The sequence below is a fragment of the Gossypium hirsutum genome, chromosome D09, assembly GCF_007990345.1.
Source record: "Gossypium hirsutum isolate 1008001.06 chromosome D09, Gossypium_hirsutum_v2.1, whole genome shotgun sequence".
NCBI lineage: Eukaryota > Viridiplantae > Streptophyta > Magnoliopsida > Malvales > Malvaceae > Gossypium > Gossypium hirsutum.
In genome coordinates this window covers 12,762,987-12,781,170 of record NC_053445.1, presented here as the reverse complement: position 1 = coordinate 12,781,170, position 18,184 = coordinate 12,762,987, and the positions used below count along the sequence as shown (strand labels likewise).

Sequence of the window (18,184 nt, the reverse complement as noted above, 5' to 3'; positions counted from 1 at the left end):
TTAATTATTTAAACGGACTGAAATTGTAATTAATTGACACGATACTTAATCAGTGCATGTTTAATCATCTAAGGTAGCTGAGGGTTAAATTAACAACGGTATCTAACAATACATTAGTCTTGCATAACTTGCAAGATTATTGTGGTTAAACTGTTTCAAGGTAAGAATACATTGTTGCCTCATGTAATCTTTTATGTGCTTATGAGATTGAATTAATTGTTATACAGATATGCGAAAGAGATTATTTTTAATTTCGTAAGTATGTATGTGCATTAATGCATTTGCTTATTAAAACTTGTTTAATCGGTTGAATTGACATAGAGATATAGTCAAGAGATAAATGGATTTTGGTAGGTGCGTATGTTCATAAGTTAGCAAATTACCAAGTTGTCGTGAATTTATTCGTAACAACATGAACATAAGTTTAGTAATTCTAAGTTAAGAAATGTAATTAATCTAACACAATTATGTCATCTTGATTAAAGTCATCTTTTGAAATCGTGCATTGGAACTTTTATTTTCTCTCTATTCATTTTACTTAGTTAAAAATCTAAATTTTTAATCACCTCCTCAAATCAAAATATTTTTTTTCACCAAAGTGTTTTTAATTGCATTCATAAATAATTATTTTCACAGTCCCTGTGGGTATGATAACTCGACATTTACTTGTCACTTTATTAGTTGCGTGATTGTGTACACTTACACATGTCTCTCGTTTTAGTCACACGCTCGTGTCTTAGGTTGTGTGGGCATTCGAAGTAGGGACACACGGTCGTGTCCCAGCCCGTGCCCGTGCCCGTGTAACTCTTTAACTTGGGTCACATGGCCAAGTCCCACGCTCGTGTGCCAAGCCGTGTAACTGTCGAAATAAAACCTTTAAAAACCTACAGGGGACACACGACCATGTCGTGTGGCCGTCTGTCATACACTGTTGAGACACACACCCGTGTCTTAGGCCGTGTGGATAAGAAATAGGCCAAATTCAAGCCATTTCTTTCACCGGAATCAAGCACACCCTTACAAGTCATTTGCACCTATATTCAAGCATTCAAAATGTACCTCACATGCATATTCAAGCTAGATCATCATTGTATTTAATCATACAACCAATATGCCTAAAATGCACCTTAATCACAACAATCAAACATGATTATACATTTGCTAAGTTTAACCACAAATCAACTAACCCTTATAACTAATTTTATGCCAACATTTACCATAATGTTCACATGGCAATATCATACTCAAAAACACCAATTCGAATATTCAACACCTATCATCACTACTTTAGCAAACTTGATCATATCTCAACACATCCAAACACACCAAACTAGCCATTTATTAACTCAATGTTCACTATCAATTTCCATACCTCAATGATCACATTTAAGCATATCAGAACAACATTTCATAGCATGCATTTTATATACCATTCCAACTCCCAAACTTTAAGCATCAACATGCCAAAATATCAACCATTATAAGACCACATATACATGCCAACATAACAACTAATGCATCATCCAAAATACCATAATTACAAGCCAAAAATAATGGCTATATCATCAAGTACAAAACACCTATACATGTGCATATTTAACCATTTTTTGATTATCCTGTTTCTATATCAAACATATCAAAATGACCTTACCTTTGGGAGTACTTCTCACGTGCATCAAATCCATTTAAATGTCACCATTCTAACCAATTCCAAATGGTTCCAATAACCAACATATATACATACGAAATTATGTCCAAATGGTCATAATTCAAATAAACAGACTTGACTAAATTTCATATTAAATCATGCCCTAAATGATCACTTTACAAACATGCCAACTCTTACCACTTTGGCCATAAAACCATGTATCAATTTGATCTTATAAATACCAAAATTTAAACATCAAAGTGCCAAAAGCACACCAATCATCATGGCATCAAATATCATAAGTTTCACAAATTCAAAGTAACATTACATGTCGATATCATTAACTAAACATTAGACATATGTCCACCTATACATGCCATTAGAACCACGACCAAAGCATCAAAATCTACCAATAAAATCGATGGATAGTATGATGGATCTCCGACTAACTTGCAACTCAATCAAGCTTCCAATAATCTGTAAAGTAAGAGAAAGATAACTATGTAAGCAATGAATGCTTAGTAAGCTCGTGTAAACAATAAACATAATATTACATTTAAATAATAGAATTTATAGGTTAAAAGTAAACCTATACTAATGTCTCAAGATTTATCAAACCATATTCATCAACTCAAAAATGAGTAAGTTCATTAATGTCGCATATTTATTGACCATTCATAACATGATAGGATTTCATGAGACATAATATATGATTATCAAACGTTTTATAAGATTATATATCTTTCTATTTACTTACTTTCCTTTCCATTCCAAAATGTTTATCATAAGCCTAAACAACATTATTAATTCTTAATTCAATGTATTTATCCATGAAATAGATAGATTCATTCAATTCATAAGCAGTTTACAAACATATGAATACGTCATTTATCTCATTAAACCTTTTTATAACATCATAATACATCTCAATTATGTACTTAACGTATCACTCCCTTTTCTTACCCATTTCATATGCATAGTATAAGCATAATCATAAAATTCAATCATATCCACAAGCTTGGCATAAGCATAAGCACATCAATAACACATGTTAGCTCATTTAAATATGATTCATATGAATTTGAGATGGATAACCATTATACTTGAGCATGATTCAATTGGATTTATCATCCATCTCAACATAACATATTTTACAAGTAACTCACCATTTCAAAGTCTTTCATACATACAAGTCTTGGTTCATATAGAACACTTACCATATCCTTGTAAATTCATGCCCGTTGAACCGAATAGAATACCGTTCGATATGCGAGATAGCTCACACAAAGTGTCCTAACATATAACCGTAGTCCTTCAATTCCTTTACATATATGCTCACACAAGCTATGAATAAGTATGCTAACACGAGATGTGAATTGGACCTACTCACACGAGCTGTGGGTCGAAATGTAAGCTACACGATGTTGCTCATACGAGCTTTGGAGTATCTGCAACACATGCTGGACCTCAACCATCGGTAGGAAATTCAAGATCAGCACCCGTAACATATAAACCCTAATAGCATGTCATTTGTATCCTATGAATTCGTAAGGTTCAAACGGGGCTCGATAGTCGTCGTACGTCATTGGCTTTACGTCGTTTCATAACATGATAAATTGTATAATAACATATATATTGATTCATTTTCAACAAAATCATATATTAAAATTCAATTTAATCAAGATTATACATAATACAGTTCATATGAACTGATCTGGCAAAATTGCAAAAATGTCAAAATACAGGGGCATTTTGGTAATTTTCTATTCTTCTCGATTTTCCACCCGATCTTGATCTAAATTAATAATCTCATTTGATCTATTAATTTAGACAGAAAAACAATGTAATTTATGCAATTTAATCATTTTTGACATTTTTACAAAATTTCCCTTAAAGTTTTACTTTTATTCAATTTAGACCCTGAGCCTAAAACATGCAAATTAACCATTTTTACCCAAAATTGAACCTAGTCAAATACTTATGGCATCCAAAACAGCCCATTATTGCAACAATTTAACATCAAAACCTTGTACTTTTACTATTTCAATAATTTAGTCCCTAATAAGAAAATTCATCAAATATCACTTAATAAAATAATTTTAAATAACAAACAATATCTGAAATTCATCAATTAACATCTAAAATCACAAGGTTCATTAACGAAAACATTCAAAATCTTTAACAGTTTCAAAATCGAAGGCACGAGTTAGCTGGACCTAGTTGCAATGGTCTGAAAAACATAAAAATTATTAAAAATAGATAGCTTAGGGACTTACATGCACAAAATGAAACATGGTCGAACCTAGCTTCCATAACCATGGATTTCAGTAGAAAAACAAAAGAAAAAGGAAGATGACAACCTTTATTTTTTACTTATGTTTTATTTAATTTAATTAATTATCAAATTACCATTTTAACCTTGATTAATAAATAAAACACCAAAGTCATGTCCATATAAGTCCACTAACTCTTTAAATGGTTTAATTACCATTTAAGTCCCGTTTCATTTATTCAATAAACCATTTAACCACTTAAATCAAATAGTGATCAAATTTTACATCTTTACGATTTAGTCCTTTTTAATAAATTAACTATCAAAATGTTAAAATTTTTCAAGAAAACTTTAATACCACCTTAATGACACTCTGTAAATATTTATAAAAAATTTATGGCTCAGTTTATAGAAACGAGGTCCCAATACCTCATTTTCTAAAACCACTTGACCTTAGGGTCTTACCACTTGAATTTAATAAATCGATTAAATAACATAAATTATCAAATCAAAAACATTTTCAAAGTCACATTTGACTCGTAAATATTATTATTTAATATTTACCAACTACTCGTTAGATTTGGTGGCCCTGAAACCACTGTTTTTGATACCACTAAAAAATGAGTTGTTACATTCATAGTCTTGGTTGATAGAGCACACAAGGTTGAAGCACTCAGTATAGCAAAAAGAAAAGAAGATTTATAGGCTCGTGATACGGGAAAATGAACTATGGGAAAATCATTCTCATCTCCATCGAAGAAATTACAAGAATTCCACAATCGTTCTTAAACTTCGGTGGGTTATTGTGGGAGAGATATAGGGAAGCAATATTCGAGCTCGAAAACTTAGGCTACATCTGTAGCGAGTGTGGGTAGTGTCATGAACAACAAGCCTAAATGTCAATAATGTAATGGAAGACACTTCATTGAATACATATTGAAAGACGGGTAGTGTTTTAAGTGCGGTTCTCATGATCATTATCTCCGAGGATGCCCTAAAAGGCCTGATAAAGAAAACGTTCAGGATACTCGTTCAAGTAACACGGCTACAAGAGGGAGACCACCCTAGAACACTGGAAATTCCGATAATAGTCAAAGTGGAACGAAAGATTCTGCTATTAGATCTGAGGCATATGCACCAGCTAGGGCTTATGCGATTCGTGCTCGAAAAGAAGCTTTAGCACCTGATGTGATCACCAGTACATTTTCTATCTTTGATACTAAGTGAATGCTTTGATTGACCCATGGTCAACACACTCATATGTATTTTATTTATTTATTTAATCATTAATAATAAATTTACTTTTACAACCATTAAAATTATTACAAATTTCAATATCACCATAGTGGTCTAATTACCATATAAGGACTCTTACTTTAAATTTCTATAGCTATATAATACATTTAGCTATTAGAACTCAACTTTTGCACTGTACGTGATTTAGTCATTTTTTATCAAATTGAGCATGTAAACAGTAAAATTTCTTAACGAAATTTTTATACGGTATTACTATTATGCTGTAGGTAATAAAATAATAATAAAATAAATTTTTTGACTTAAAATTTATAGTCTCAAAACCACTTTTCTGATTTCACTAAAAACGGGCTGTTACAACTCTCCTTCTAAAAGAATTTTCGTCCCTGAAAATCTTACCAGGAAAGAGGTTCGGATATTGCTTTTTTCACAGCTTCCTCAAGTTCCCAAGTGGCTTCCTCTATACCGTGTCAGTTCCAGAGAACTTTTACTAAAGCTATGTTCTTGTTTTTCAATTCTTCCACCTCTGTTGCCAGAATTCTAATCGGTTATTCACTATATGACATATCGAGCTGAATCTCAACATCTGTCGGAGAGATAGCATGTGAAGACTTAGATCGGTATCATTGCAACATAGACACATGAAAGACATTATGTATCTTTTCTAGTTCTGACGGTAAAGCTAATCTATACGCAACAGGTTTGATTCTTTAAGTAATCTCATACAGCCCGATAAATCGCAGACTTAGCTTTCTTTTGTGACCGAACCAAAGAACTTTCTTCCATGGCAATACTTTCAAGAATCTCACCGAATTTGAACTCTATGTCTTTTCGTTTAAGATCTGCATACGATTTCTGATGATCTGAAGCTGTTTTCAAACTATCCCGGATTACTTTTACTTTTTCTTCAATCTCACGAATCAAATCAACCTCGTGTATCATTTTCTCACTGAGCTCGGTCCAGTATAACAGAGTTCGGTATTTACGACCATACAGAGCCTTATACGGTGCTATCTTTATACTTGATTGAAAACCGTTGTTATACACGAATTCAACCAATGGTAAATATTTCTCCTAGTTACCTTCGAACTCTAATACACAGCAACAAAGCATATCCTCGAGAATATGAATTACGCGCTCGGACTAACCATCGATCTAAGGATGAAATGAATTGCTATAATGCAATCCCGTACCTAAAGCTTCCTGTAAATTTCTCTAAACTCGTGATGTAAGCCACGGATCTCTATCCGAGATAATGGAAACTAACACCCCGTGTAATCTGACAATCTCAGAACCATATAATTCAGCTAATCTGTCAAGGGAAAAATCTTTACGTATCAGAATAAAATGTGCAGACTTCGTCAAATCATCAACAATAACCCAAATGGCATCTTTCTTTCTTGGAGATAGGGGTAAAACCGATACAAAATCCAGAGTAACTCGATCCCATTTCCACTTCGGTATCATGAATGGCTACAATAATCCATAAGGTACTTGATGTTCAATTTAACTTGCTTGCATATTAAGAATCTAGATACAAAGTCAAAAATCTCGCGTTTCATTCTCGGCCACCAGTACATCTATTTTAAATCACTGTACATTTTATTACTTCCTGGATGAACATACAAGCTACTATTATGAGCTTCGTGCAAGATTCTCTAAATGAGCTTTGGATTCTTCGGTACACAAACTCTACCTCTAAACAATAAACAATCATTGGGTCCTATCTGAAATTCTGAATCCAAAATTGACTCACGCTGTGCCCGTTTAGCTAGCAAATCATCATCACTTTTCTGAGCTTCACAGATCTACTGTAAAAACATTGGTCTAACTTTCAACCCAGCTAAGATCAAACCATCGTTAGATAAGGTAAGTCGCGTGTTCGTAGCTCGCAGAAAAAATAAAGACTTTCTACTTAGAGCGTTAGCAACTACATTCGCTTTTCCCGGATGATAATCAATAATTAACTCATAATCTTTTAACAGTTCGAGCCATCTACGCTACCTCAGGTTCAAATCTTTCTGCGACATTAGATACTTCAAACTCCTATGATCGGTAAATATATGACATTTTTCGCCGAACAAATGGTGTCGCAAACTTTTCAACAGAAACACAATAGCTGCTAACTTTAGATCATGTATCGGGTAATTCTTTTCATGCGGCTTTCACTGTCTAGAAGCATAAGCTATTACTTTTCCTTCCTGCATCAAAGCATAGCCCAAACCATTTAATGATGCATCACTGAATATCATGAATTCTTTACCTGATTCAGGCTAAACCAAAACTAGTGCCTCAGTCAACATTGCTTTCAACTAATTGAAACTTTGCTGACATTTTTTAGACCATTCAAATTTCACATCTTTTTGTAATAATTGTGTCATCGGTGTAGCTATCATTGAAAACCCTTTGACAAACCTTCGACAATAATTGGCCAATCCCAGAAAACTTCTGACTACGGATACGCTTCTCGTTGGTTTCTAATCAACAACTGCTAAAATTTTATTCGGGTCAACTCTGATGCCTTCAGTATATACTATATGTCCCAGAAAATTGACTTATCGGAGCCAAAACTCACATTTGCTAAATTTAGCAAAGAATTGTTTATCTCACAGAGCTTGCAACACAATCCTCAAATGTTCAGCATGCTCAAACTCATCTCATGAATATATCAAAATGTCATCAATAAACACCACAAAAAATCTATCTAAACACGGTCTGAAGATTTTGTTCATCAAATCCATAAATACTACAGGTGCATTAGTTAAACCAAATGGCATCACAATAAATTCATAATGTCTGTACCTGGTTCTGAATGTAGTTTTTGATACATCCAAATCTTTCACTCAGAGCAAACAATAGCCAAAATTAAGGTCAATCTTCGAGAATATTGTGGCACCTTTCAACTGATTAAAGAGATCATCAATTCGAGCCGTGGATATTTATTTTTGATTGTAACCTTGTTCAGCTAATGGTAGCCTATACATAATGTCATTGATCCGTCCTTTTTCTTAACGAACAGAACCGATGCACCCCAAGGTGAAAAATTGGGTCGAACAAAACCCCTATGTGTCAACTCTTGTAGTTGTGCTTTCAACTCTTTCAACTTGGTAGGAGCCATTCTGTAGATGTTATCGATATCGATGATGTCCCTAGTACTAATTCAATAGCAAACTCAACCTCTCTGATCAGCGATAATCCAGGTAACTCCTCTGGAAATATATCAGGATACTTACAAACCACTGGTACTAATGCAGGCTTCGTTTTAGACACTTTGGAATCCAGTACATAATCAAGGTAAGCATTACAGCCTTTTCTCACAAATTTTTGTGCTGACATAACTGAAATAACCATAAGCAACCCACTCGAACTATCTGATTCAATACAAAGTGTCTCACCATTCTGACATTTAAATACAATAAGCTTTTGTCTACAGTTTACAACAACACCGTGTAGAGTTAGCCAATCCATGCCCAAAATAACGTCAAATTCATCAAATGATAATAGCATCAATTTAGCAGGAAAATTGTAACCTCGAGTCATCAAAAGACAATTCTTGCACACTTTAGCAACTAACACATACTGACCTAAGGGGCTCGAAACTTTAACCATGAATTCAATGGACTCAATAGGTAAATTCTTACTAGACACTAAATTCGTGCACACATATGAATGAGTGGATCTCGAATCAATCAAAGCAGTAATATCAGTATAAAAAATAGATAAAGTACCGGTAATAACATCTGGCGCAGAAGCATCCTCTCGTTTACAAATAGCATAAGCCCTGGCTGGTGCTCGTGCCTCAGCTCCCACTGCAGAATCTTTAGTAACACCACGACTACCACTCATATTTCTTGGATTATGAGGTGGTCTACCTCTCACAGTAGTATTACTGGACCTTGTGGTCTGAGCTTTCTCTTTCTCAGATTTCTTTGGGCAATATCTAAGATAGTGGTCTAAGGAACCACAGCTGAAACACGCTCCATTCTTTAATCGACACTCACCATAATGTGGTTTCTTATAGTGCTTGTACTCGGGCCAAACATCTCTGACACTACCCACACTTCCTATAGATGTAGCTTGCAGTTTTGCACTGGAGCATCTCATAACATTGTCTTTACTAGAATAACCCACAAAAGTTGTAGAAAGGTTGTGATATTCTTTGATTTCTTTGATATTGAATGATATGTCCTTCCAGTCAATCTCTTTCTCGAGTCACTAGCTTCAAAACCAGCATGTCTTTTCTCTTTACATAGCTCCTCAGCTTTATGTGCTCGATCAACCAATACAACGAATTCTTTCAGCTTAAGAATTCCAACTAGAAGCTTAATGTACTTATTTAATCCTTCTTCGAATCTTTTACACATAGCAGTCTCGATCGAAATACACTCCTAGGCATATTTGCTCAGTCTAACAAATTTTTGCTCATACTCTAATACAATCATACGACCCTATTTGAGCTCAAGAAATTCTTTACGTTTATGATCCAGAAACCTCTAACTATTATATTTCTTTCAGAATTCAGTTTGGAAGAATTCCTAAGTGATTCGCTCTCTCGGTGCAATAGAAATTAACGTGTTCCACCACTGGTAAGTTGAATCTTTTAATAAAGATAGTGCTCATTTAACACATTCCTCCGATGAACAGGATACCGCATCAAAAACCCTAATTGTATTCTCTAACCAGGATTTATCTCTCTCAGAATCATCATTAGTAGTAGCATAAAATTCTTAAGCCCCGTACTTACGTATCTTAAAAATAGGTGGCTTACTAACTCGGATTGGTTCCATACCTTGAGGAATAATGGGAACTGATTGGGAAGCAGGAGCGGGTGAAGGCTGTTGAGCAACCGGGTTCATCCATACGAACTCAGTAAACCATTCGTTCATCATCTAGAAGAAGGCTTCATTAGCCTCACCTCCTTGACCCTCAGATACGAACCTCATACCACTCAATGTTACTTCGTGAATGGAGGCTTGAGCGTTACTCTCTACTTCACCAGAGTCAGCTCGGTTGGACGTCATTACTATATGAAAACATGTTTTACACAGTTAGGAGATATCACACTATTACAGGTTATATAATGGCATGTATAGCTAGACTCGTACACGCTACGTTCAATTTGAGAATCGACTAAACCGTAGCTCTGATACAAATAAATGTAACACCCTTAACTTATATCCGTGCCAAAATAGGGTTACAGAGTATTACCAGAGTTTACAATTCAAACGGACAAAAGTTTCAAACATTTCATAACATATCATTAAACATATTAAAACCAATTCAAAACATACAAATTGTCCCTTATACGAGCCCTCGAGGCCCAAAATAAACATTAGAAACAAGTCAGGGCTAAACCAAACACTCAGAGAAATTTTTAGAAAACATTAAAATTTTTCAATACTGCAGGGGTCACACGGCCGTGTGTCCAGGCCGTGTGACTCACGTAGTCAAGAGACACGCCCGTGTCTCAGGTCGTGTGGGTATTTAAAGTAGGGACACACGGCCGTGTCGTAGCCCGTGTCTGTGCCCATGTAACCCACTGACTTGGGTCACACACCCAAGCTACACGCCAGTGTACCAGGCCGTGTACCCTTTGAAATAACCTCACACGCCCGTGTGCCAGGCCGTTTAACAGCTTGACTTCAAACCCTTTGAAAGCTATAAGGGACGCACGACCGTGTCATCTAGCTGTGTGTGACACATGGCTGAGACACATGCACGTTTCTCTATCCGTGTGGTCGAAAATAGGACATTTTACAAGCCATTTTTCTCACCCAAATTAACATGTACCTACAATAACAAATATGTATATACTGAAGCCATAAAAGGCACCAAATCCATGCATATTCTAGCCTTATGTAAATGGTATGATCACAAACAACCAATACACCCTTAGGCACCTTAAATGACAATATAAAAACATGTATAAATATGTATTCAATATGGCAAATTACTCAACTAAATTATAGACATGTTTTCCTTGATACAACATGGAACTTACTTACCAAAACATACCAAATGATACTAATCATGACATTCAACCAAAGTGCCATTTCACAATAATTCCAACAAATTACACGACTTATACAATATGCATATTCAAACCATAATTTCAACTTCCATAATTTCAAATACAAAACAAGTAACACATCAACCATGTTAATGTTATTTATATACATACCAAAATATGCCAAACACAAGCCAAATCAAATGGTTATATTTACAACAAAACATATAGGCCAACATTAGCCAAAATACCTATACATGCCATTATAACTAAAATTAAACATCTGAAATTACCAAAAGAGTTGATGGATAGTGTGATATAGTTCCGAAAAGTTTCCAACCGGAACGAGCTTCCGACTCACTAAAAAAACACGGAAAATAACACAGGGTAAGCATTTAAGCTTAGTAAGTTCGTATAACATAGAATATAACTTACCATTTAGTCGCATATTAGGTAAGTAAATAAAGCATATCCCAACACAATTCAGCCAAATGCCTAAGTACATGTTCACCGACCATGTTAGCCATGTAAACACATACATATATTTAAGTCAATAATCATGGATGAACACAACCATTTCTCAAGTTCCATATACATGTATCATCCAATTCATATATCTATATATCATGTAACATCATTTATATGTATCTCATGTGTATACCTGTAATAGTTCGTATCGAACTCATATCGTTTTGTAACAGACAATCGCCTGTTGAACCATTTAGAATACCATTGGATACCCGAGATAGCTCACACTTAATGTGCTAGCTCATATAACTGTAATTCATCAATTCATGTACATGTATGCTCATACAAGCTGTAAATCGATATGCTCATTTGAGTTGAAGATCGGTATGCTCTCATGAGCTATAAATCGGTAACCCTAATGGCATGTCATTTGTATCTTACAAAATCCTAAGGTTCAAATGGGGCTCGATAATCGTCGTACGTCGTTGGATATGCACTTAGTAATTATATATGAAAAATCATAACATTTATATAATTCAATGAAAAACATATAAACACAATTTAATTACACGTACTTACCTCGACTAGTATTCATAGATACGAAGGCAACTAATCTGAGACTTTCTCTTTGCCTCGATCTAACTCCGTATAAGGTCTAACTGGATCTACACAGATAAATTTAAATAAATTTACTATATAATTCTTTCAAATTAGCCCAAAATCATATTTTGGAAAAATTACCATTTTACCCCTATACTTTTAATTTCTTTACAATTTAGTCCCTAGCTAATAAAAATGGAAGCTCATGAAATTCCACCACAACCCATTATGAACGAATATCAATTAGGTCCCTAGCATGCCCTATATTTCATTTATTTCACAATTTCACCATGTAAAATTTCTATTTTTTTAATTTAATCTCTATTTAACAATTTCATTAAAAATCTCTTCACAAAAGTTGTTTATCTATCAACAACTAAAAATTTTCTTCCATCAAACAACACAAGCAACTAATATTCATTCATGGCAAAACTAAAATCCATTAACAATTTTACAAATTAATTCTCGGACTAGCTAGATTAAGCTACAACGATCCCGAAAACATAGAAATTATTAAAAACAGAATGAAAAATCTTACCACACAAGCAAGAGAAGTGACCCAAAGAAAAAGCTCTCTAATGGATTTTTCTTAATCCAAAATTCGGTTGAAGATGATGATAAAAAAAGAGGATACTTGGTTTTGTTTTATTTATTTAATCGTTAATAATTAATTTAATTTTACATCCTTTAAAATTATTACAAATTTCAATATTACCAAGCCATCAGATTCCACTATCACCATTAGTGGTGTAGTTACCATATAAGGGCTCTTACTTTAAATTTCTATAGCTATATAATACGTTTAGCTATTAGAACTCAACTTTTGGACTTTACGTGATTTAGTAATTTTTATCGAATTGAGCTTGTAATTGGCAAAATTTCTTGAAAAATTTTTTATACAGTATGAATATCATGCAGTAAGAAATAATAAAATAAAATTTTTGACTTCAGATTTCTAGTCCCGAGACCAGTTTTTCGATTTCACTGAAAATGGGCTGTTACAGTTATCTTTCCTTTTTACTATGTTGCGTTAAATTAATGTTGTATGGTGTTTGAATTCTCCTTTTTGTTTCAAATCACCACTCGGTAAGTTTCAATTTGAGTTTTGTGTTGAAAGTTCTTCGACAAAGCTTAGGCTTTGGGACGTTATTTTAGCAACTTGATTACAAATTAATCATTTGTTAGCCAATTGATTGTCATTTTAGGTTTAGGACTCATTTATGTTGCTTCTGCATCAAAATCGTATTTTGTGTGTAACGAAAACCTGAGATTTTTTAAAATTCGAACGCTGGATAACATGGCTCCCGATGCACATGGCCATTTGACAGGCCGTGTGGTAGGCCTGTAACTCACTATCCTTGAATTGGGGTCACACGGGCTAGGGACACTGGCGTGTGTCCAGATCGTCTAACTCATTGATTATATTTTGGGTCACACTGGCCAAGGACAAAGGCGTGTGCCAAGGACACGAGCATGTGTTTAGCTGTGTACTAGACCGTGTAACTCATTGTGTTGAGCCATACAGCCATGTGCTAGGCCATGTGGACCATTCGGGCCAGACACCCAGGCTGTGTGAATCTACGTGGGCATGTCGACCAAATTTCTAAAATTTTCCCTAGGCCGTAAGCGTCGTTCAAATTGAACGTAAGCTTTTTGAGGTGCATGTATTGTCTGAGTTATGCTATAGAATTTAAGATATGGGAGTTGTTAGTGTATAATTCATTATCTGTACGAATGTCTAGCATGAAGTAAGTTAAGTAGGTATGATCTGTTAGTGAATAATGTGCTTTTATTCGAGATGTGTTTAAGATATGTGATTTTTCCAGGTATGTTTTGTACTCTGTTAATTTTGATGGTACATCCCTTTGTACCTTGTTGAATGAGAACATGTGATATGTGAATATTTTAATTTTTTAATATTGATTTTGAGATATAACCATGCATGTGACTGCATGGAAAATTTGTTATGATTCATTGAGATCTGAGAAATCTGTTTTGCATAGTGTGGATTACCATGCCTTCTATTCTATTATTGTACAATAGCCTGTCCTACATACTCATCACTCTGATTCTGTCTATGCATGCCATGAAACATTACATGGGATTGGGATGATGTGAAAGAATGAAGTTTTTCATAGTTTAATGATATGTAGTATTTGGTGGTTTATCCACAATATTGTCTAGCAGCTTGTCTGCAATTTTGGTGGCACTATCCACAATTATTTGTTAATGTAATTGGGTTGGATGAGTTCTGGGGAAACTCTATTTTGGTGTGTAGAAAAGTTGGGTAGGATATTTTTTGATAAATCTGCATTCTGATTTTTTTGAGAATACCGCATTAGCATAGTCATACATCCTCTGTTCGGTTATACAATCGTTATGAAATCTTTGTGATACTGTAATTTGTTCCACTCTAGTTATATGGTCGTTATGAAACTCTATGTATTACTCTGTTTTGTGTATTGTGTGTGTTTGCCTTCTATCTGAGTTTTGTTATACATAGAGCTTTATAGCTCACCCCTTTTTGTTTTATCTCTGTCTATTCAGGTAAACCTCTGTAGGATCTCGGATTGTTTTTACAATTAATGTAGATAGGGTGATTTCATAATTAATTGTTTGATCTTTCGGGTTTGTAATCTATTTCTAAACTCGTTTTGGGTTAGTTCTTAATTCATCGGTAATTGATATTTCTAATACAGGACTACAAAATCACTTAGGTCGATAAAATTGATTTTGATTTTAAAATCTAAAACTCCAAAAAACATTTTTTGCTGCAAATTTAGTAAATTCTTAAGTGTCTTTTGAAAGAGAACAAATAGCTTTCTAGTGACTATTTGCGAAAGTTAGATTTGCTACATACTTACTAAAATCAATTTTCCAAATGAGTCGATGTAATTTCTCTGGATTCGATCATAACTTTTAGGTCAGGTTTGGGGTGTTACATAACGAGTAATGGGTGTCACGATACCGAGACCCCAAGACTCCCAATTTAGCTACAATTTTGGGTAACATGATATCAAAGCTTGGGTATCACCATATCGCTGCCTAACAGGTGAAAAACTGCATGGACAAAAGCCTTTTTTTCATTTCAAGACATAATGGTCAATATTTGGTTAAATGTTAGTATACTATACATACCAATTTACAAGCTTTTGATTTAAGATTTTGCTGGCTGAACATTTTCTCCTTAGTTTCATTGTTCTTAGTTTAGGTTTTCATTTTTTTTGTTTTCTTTTTGTTTTTGTTGTAGTATTTTTATTTATTCATTCTTGTCAGAACATTGTGGATGGAGATGTTGTAACACCCCCTACCCAAGACCATTGTCGGAGTCGAGCACGAGGCGTTACCTGACTTAACTTACTAGTTCGGAGCATAAAAAAGTTGCTTTTAAAATTAATTCACTCACATTCAATCAATGTCCCTAAAAGAACTCTCGAGACCCTAAAACATGCAACAAAAATGGTTTGGGTCCCAACCGGGAACATTAAAAATTTTCCGATTACTTAAACAAATAAAAATAATTTATTTCACTATTCACAATAAAACTATCCACCTGTGCAGCAGTTACTAAATTAATTTTAACTCGAGCTACGAAACTCAAAATTTAGATCCATAAATCTTACCTAAAACTAGACTAATATATATTTTTACCATAAAATTTTTATAATTTTTGGTTTAGCCAATTGGTACAGTTTATTAGTTAAATTCTCTAATATTTCACTGATCAACTGTCCTGAACTCTCGTCACTAAAATTTAATTATCTCATTGTACAGACTTCATATGGTGTTCTCACTTTTTCTACAGAAAATAAACTCAATAAGGAATCTAGACAAATAAATTACAACTCATAACTATTTTTGTAAAATTTTTAATGACTTTCCAAAGTCAGAATAAGGTATTCCAAAAACCACTTTGACCTTGTCTAACTAAAATGCAAATATCTCAGAATACATAATTCCTTTGTCTACACTGTTATTTTTCTAAGAAAATAGACTCAATAAGATTTAATTCTATATCTTATCCACTCTTTAATTCATTTTCTACTATCCTTGGTGATTTTTCAAAATCACATCACTACTGTTGTCTCAAAACTGATTCACTCCCAATTTTTACTTTTTCATGATTTCTATGCATAATTTATCACCTAGACTTTTATAACAACAAACACATTCATACTTAGCCATTTTAATAACTATTCATCATCAAATATTTACATATCATCTTTTGGTCATAATTTAAGAATATACAATTGAAATAACTAAGTCCCTATACATGCCATAGCTCGAAACATTTATCGTCTTAAAATACCGAGTTGTGGTGGTTGATAGCGTGAACGCTCTCCGACGTCTTCAAGATCCCGACTATGCTTGATAATACTATATGAAAGAAAAAGAAATAAAAGGAGTAAGCATAAAGCTTAGTAAGTTTACAAGTAAATAAATAACAACATTTAACACAAATAATGATATGCAAGTATTATGTTCTTAAGTTTCCTCTTTACTTACTCTCATTTACTTGTTTATTTACTTACCTATTTAGATAGCTTAAGATTACAACTTACTATTCTCTTGCTGAAATATTGGTTCTCATTGATATCATAACATATTCTTAAATCTTATAACTCATATGAAGTTGCTAATTATACTTTTATTTGAACTTCCATAGAACATAATCTGTTTTCTAGCCCGTTGAGCAACATTGGAATAATAAGGATACTTGGATCTCATATCTGATAATAACATGCCAAAGCCATGTCCCAAACATGGTCTTACATGGGATGTTTCCTATGCTGCCAATGCCATATCCCAGATATGGTCTTACATGGGAGTTCTCATATTGGTGCCCATTCCATGTCCTATATATGGTCTTATGGGGGACCTCTCATCTCGGTGCCAACTCCATGTCCCAGACATGGTCTTACATGAGACCTTTTATCTCGGTACCAACGCCATGTCCTAGACATGGTCTTAGATGGGACCTCTTATCTCGGTGCCAAATGCCATGTCCCAGACATGGTCTTACATGGGACCTCTTTACCCAAATGTCATGACATTTGTATCTGTTACATTCCTTATGTTTCAACGGGACTTTTTAACATTGATTCTCTGTCATATCATACTTGAGTCAACATTAAATAAATTCATGAAATAAATATATAATTGCTGGAAAATAACAACATTAATAATAATTATTAAAATATTTCATTTATTTACCGTAAACTTACCTCGGTATAAAATTTAACCAAATCTAGCAACTTAGTCCTCTATCTTTTTCTTTCCCTAGTCTAACTCCAAATTTTGTTATTCTTGATCTATAATAGCAAATTTAGCTTATTTTAATAATCACATTCATCAAAAAAATCCTTGACTCAAACTTTGGAAAAATTACAATTTTGCCCCTAAACTTTTGCATAATTACACTTTTTCCCGAAAGCTCAGAAATTAAACTTCATCTCTTATTCTTATGTTTTATGGCATGCTGAACATTTTTCCCTTCTATGACAACATCAAATTCCCACTCTAGCATGTACTTATCAACATTAGGTATTTTTACCGATTATGTTAATATACTCGTTTTCACTTAAAATCGACTAGCAAAAGTTGTTTAACATAATTTAAAGCTTTATATTCTACCATAAAACATCAATATAAACACATTTCACCTATGGGTATTTTTCCAGATATAAATCCTAGGTTAAATTATTGCTAGAATAAGCTAAATCAAGTTACCGGGACTACAAAAACGTAAAGAACATTAAAAACGAGGCTGGGAATCACTTACTATGGAGCTTGGAAGCTTGAAAACCCTAACTATCGCTTCCCCCTTGCTATTTTCGTTCACCATGGAGAAGATGAGCACATTTTGCCATCTTTTTCCCTTTTTAATTCTTTTTATTACTAAATTACCAAATTGTCCCTAACTTAAAAATTTCCT

At 33.9% G+C, this 18,184-nt stretch overlaps 1 pseudogene; it reads right to left on the bottom strand.

The window, feature by feature from the left end:
- The window catches only part of LOC121220739 (RHOMBOID-like protein 2), an 82,416-nt pseudogene extending 72,356 nt beyond the window's left edge, over positions 1–10,060 (bottom strand).
- Between the last annotated feature and the right edge of the window lie 8,124 nt (positions 10,061–18,184).